Genomic DNA, 5,375 nt, shown 5'->3' on the forward strand with positions numbered 1-5,375 from the left:
GCTGTTTGTCCCCCTGGGATGTAGATCATTGTTATCAGTTCTCCCGTTCTCCCCATACCTTCTCCTCACCCTCCTGGTATTGCTACTTTCATTATTGGTCCTGAGGGGTTTATCTGTCCTGGATTCCCTGTGTTTCCAGCTCTTATCTGAACTAATGTACATGCTCTGGTCTAGCCAGATTTGTAAGGTAGAATTGGGGTCATGATAGTGGGGGGAAGGAAGCATTAAAGAGCTAGAGGAAAGTTGTACCCTGACTGGCTTGTCTCTTCCTTGTGACCCTTCTATAAAGGGATGTCCAATTGTCTACAGATGGGCTTTGGGTCTCCACTCCGGCCCACCCACTTCACATCAATATAATTTTTTGTTCTGGGTCTTGGATGCCTGATACCTGATCCCATCAACACCTCATGATCACACAGGCTGGTGTGCTTCTTCCATGTGGACTTTGTTGCTTCTCAGATAGATGGCTGCTTGTTTATCTTAAAGCCTTTAAAACTCCAGATGCTATATATTTTGATAGCTTGGCACCATCAGCTTTCTTCATCATATTTGCTTCTGTACCCACTTTGTCTTCAGCGATCCTGTTGGGAAGGTGAACATCACAGAATGCCAGGTTATTAGAACAATGTGTTCTTGCATTGAGAGGGTACTTGAGTAGAGGCCCAATGTCTGTCTGCTACCGTAATACTTAACATATAAACATATGTACATAGATCTATTTTCCTATCATTATATATAAATATATTTACATATTTACATGCCTGTATTTAGACCTCTATAAATGTCCTTGACCTCCCAGTTCTTTCCTCTATTTCCTTTTACTTTCCTCTTGTCCCCTTGTTATGTTCAGCCTTCATTCAAGTTTCAGTAATTCCTCTCAGCTACATTGCCCTTGATCAAGCCCTACCAGGCATTCTATGCCCTCCTCACCATTGATTTTAGATCACTTGTTGTTTCCTTGTCCTTGGGTTTGTTGACACCCGCCTTTCTTTCCCCTGCTTCCCCCTCTCCTGTATCCTCCCTGTTTTGCTTTGTTATTGTTTTTAGGTTTATTTTTTTAATATATATGTTTTTCTAGAATCCAGGACAGGTAAATCTATAGCGACAGTAACTGGATAAATGGTTTCTTGAGGGTATAGTAGGGGAGGTATGGGGAAATGGGGAGCTAACAACTTAAAGTACAAGAAAGAAGAAAATGTTCTAAAGCTCATTGTGGTGATGATTGTACTGCTCTTCTTAATATGACAGAATGATTGAATTGTATGACATGTGGATTATGTACCAATAAAACGGTTCTTTTAAAAAATGAACAATCAACCATACGACATCAAAAGAGCAGCATTTGCTCAGCAATAAAGCTCAGAAGGCCAGAAGGGGTAGGGAGCAAAGAGGAATAGCAATGATCAATAGCAATGATCAAGACAAGGAGAAATGGTGTCACACTAGGAATACTGTTACATATGGGATTACAAGCAGTGTCATGAAACAAAATGTGTCTGGATTGTTGAATGGAAAACTAATTTGCTCAGTAAACTTTCACCCAAATCACAATAAAAAAGCTCTACTCTGGGTGACAATGGATTCCCCGAATCCATTTGCAGGGTCCCCACATAGACCAGGGCTTCGTTGACTCTCCTCTCACCACAGTCCAGAGATGTAAGTAACCCTGCTATCAGACAGAGGGCATTGGAAAGGGATTATGGCAGATGTAGTTAAGTTAAAATGTAACACCTCATTTGATCTCCCTCTTGACCCACTTTAAAGTTGCTTCAGTTTTTAATATTTTCTATTTCATTGAAGTTTTTCTCTGTCTTGCTTTATCATTGTTTTTGTTGTTTATTTCTGGTTTGTGTTTTGTATGATGTTCTATATATGAAATCCAGGATAGATAAATCTACAGAGGCAGTAACTGGAGTAATAATTACCTAGGAACATAGCAGCGGAGGTGTGTGTGTGAGGGGGTGTGAGCGGGGACTAGCAATGAGCATGACAAAGAAGAAAATGTTCTGAAATTGTGGTGATGATTGCACAGCTCCTCGTAACATGATTGAGCGATTAAATTTTATGCGTGTGGCAGGAAAGATGGGGTGGGGGACAGGGAGCTAATAACAAGGAGTATAAGAAAGAAGAAAATGTTCTAAAATTCATTGTGATAATTATTGTACACCTCTTCTTGATATGATTGAGCTATTGAATTGTATGATATTGAACTACATACTAATAAAACTGTTAAAATTATACAAGAAAAAATAAATTATAGAATACATGAATTATATGCCAATCAAACTATTTTTTAAAGTTTTCTAAAAGGGGGGGAGGGAAAGGTTACTATACTATACAGGGCAAGTATATAAAATCTGGGCCATTTTAGAATTGCACGTACCTATGAGACCACACAAATCTCCTTTTTTTATTTATTACTAGAAGTTGCAATATAATTAGTACATCTTGTACTTTTCTCAAGAAATTGTATTGCTAATCCTTGTATAGCTTTTAGAAAATAGTAGCAGTTTAAGATTTTTGAATTAATGATTTAATCTTACAGTTTAATTGAACTTGGAAGAGGCACTTATTTTATTAACACTTGTTTATAAATCAGTATCCATCATTGTATGTCCATTTTAGTGAGATTCTGCTGCAGAATGAGCTTTTATCCTTGTCATTGTTCCAAATACCTAAAGGGAATTCTGCCCAAAGCTTTGGCTGAGTGTGCCTTTACTCCACTGGCATTTCAGGTACAATCCTAATAGGAAATCAATGACTCACCTGAATTGGGGCAATCCAAAAAAAGACTGAATTAAGGCACTCCTATTTTAGATGGGGGCAGGGTGTATGGAAACCATAAAGAATAGCTGACTAACGGTTGGAGCTGTTATCAACTCTCGGCCCCAAGGGACATGGGATGGGAGAAGGGTCTGGTCCAACTCACCATGGTAACCTGGGAAGAAGGGACACTAACCCTTGGTGATGGCCAGTGCAGCCTAAGGTGAGCCTAGAGGCAGCAGCAAGGAAGGCATCTCCAACCTCTCTTCTTCCAGCCTCTTGCTAGGGCTCCTCATTGGTTGTTCTCGACCAAAAGCCAGAGGATGAGAGGGTAGCAGGATGAACTAGACTGACTTGGCCTCCTGGGAGAGAGAGAAAGGTAGAGAAGGGTGGAAGATGGATTTGGAGGGACAAATTAAGATACATTTATAAAGCATGACTCCTTTTAGACAATAGGTGGCATGACCATTTCTACCTGTTGTCCTGCTGCAAGGATTAATTTTTTGTCCCCCTTTACTCTCCAGTGTCAGGACAGACCGCCAATGTCTACTGTGGATCTAGAGCACTGGACTGACTGGCTTGAAGGACAGATACACTTCAAAGGTTGACACATTCGGCTAAACTAAGTTCAAGACAATGTAGACCGATGTGTATTATTACCTAACTCAGCTCACTGTCATTGAGTCTAATCCTGCTCATAGCAACCCTGTAGGGCAGACTAGAACTGTCCTTTTAGGTTTCTGAGACTTTAAATCTTTCTAAGAATAGACAGCTTCATTTTTCTCCTATGGAGAAGCTAGTGGATCCAAACCATTGACCTTGTGGTGAGCAGCTCAGTGAGTAATCTACTATACAACCACAGCTCCTACAATATTCTCTAAGTATCTTATCATTCTCTTTCCCCATAACTTCTCCGGAAGTTATGCTACAATAACAGAAATACCATGGATGAGTGGCTTTAAAGAACAGAAACTTAACTGCTCAAGTTCCGGAGACTGGAAGTTCAAAACGTAGGCTCTGGCTTTAGGGGAAGGTCCTATCTTTGCCTATCCGCTTCTAAGTTGCTCTCAAGTTGATCCCAACGATAGTGGCTCCGTGTGTTTAAGAACAGAACCAAGTCCATAGGATTTTCAATGACCGACTCTTCAAAAGTAGATCACCAGACCTTTCATTTTTTGTTTTTTAAAGAGTGAAGCAAAGTTTATTTTTTTAAGGATGAAGCAAGGTTTATTCCTGGGGCATAAGGTCTCTGGCACTTTTGTCAACAATGCAGTTTTCAGTTTTCTTAAGGTTTCTTCTTAAAAAGCCCTTGCTGGGTTGGTGTCCACTGAGGAAATCTGTCAAAATCCCCCTTTGGAGTAAACAATCACCATAGTCTTCAGAGTTGACCCCCCTGCTCTGGGTTTAACTGGCCCAGCAGATCCCCTCAGAACCCACTGTTGTTTTTCTCTAATCATTTTATTGGGGGCTCATACAACTCTTACCACAACCCATCCATCCATCCATCCATCCATCGTGTCAAACACATTTGTATATATGTTGCCATCATCATTCTCAAAACATTTTTGTTCTATTTCAGCCCTTGGTATCAGCTCCTCATTTTCCCCCTCCCTCTCAAATCCTTGATAATTTATAAATTATTATTATTCTGTCATGTCTTACACTGTCCGACGTCTCCCTTCACCCACTTGAGCCCATTGTCACAGCCACTGTGTCATCCATTTAATTGAAAGTCTGGGTTTTTTGTTTTTGCTGCCTTTCTACTTTATCGAGCATGATGTCCTTTTCCAGGGGCTGGTCTCTCCGGATAACACATCCAAAGTGTGTGAGATGAAGTTTAGCCGTTCTCGCACCTAAGAAGCTTTCTGGCTGTTCTTCTTCCAAGACAGATTTGTTTGTTTTCAGGGGGCAGTCTGTGGACAGTACTCTGGGGTCTTCCTTCTGGTAGCCAGTGAACCCTGGAAGTCTGAGCTTGCAGATTCGCTTGCCTCCATCATCAAATAGTGCTTATATTCCTGCGTGCATGCTTGTCTGTGTCTAATCCATCATTTTTATAATTTAGAAGTGATTCGATTTATAAGCCACCCTAGTTGAATATGATATGCTGATAATTTATATAACAAAGAAAAGTCTGTTCTAAAGAGAACTATATTGACAGATATAAGGATCAGAATTTCAACATCAAAATCCCTACTTTGATGAGACACAGTTTAACCCTTATCAATGTGCTTTTCCCTATGGTAGACAGGTTTTTTACTTATGCTCATTGGCAATTTGTTTTTCTGCGTCATTTCCATTTACATCTTTGGCCCATTTCCCCCCCTTCAGGTGTCCATTTCTTCATTTCTTAATGTCTGAAGGTCTCTGTACATTCTGACTGCTGATTTTTTTTGGTACGGCACATGTTGAAAACATTCTCCCATTGTTTCATCTTAATCTTTTAGTTACAGAACATTTAAATGAGCTTTATAGAAAATGCATAAGCTTTAGATTTTTTATCTTATTCAAGAAGAGTCCTCATGATGGGGGGAGTGCAGAGTGGAGATCCAAAGCCCATTAGTAGGCCACTGGAGATCCCCTTGCAGAGGGGTCTCGGGGAGGAGATGAGCCAG

This window comes from Echinops telfairi, unplaced genomic scaffold (genome assembly GCF_000313985.2).
Source record: "Echinops telfairi isolate 266 unplaced genomic scaffold, ASM31398v2 ScPeMD7_7424;HRSCAF=8462, whole genome shotgun sequence".
Lineage (NCBI taxonomy): Eukaryota > Metazoa > Chordata > Mammalia > Afrosoricida > Tenrecidae > Echinops > Echinops telfairi.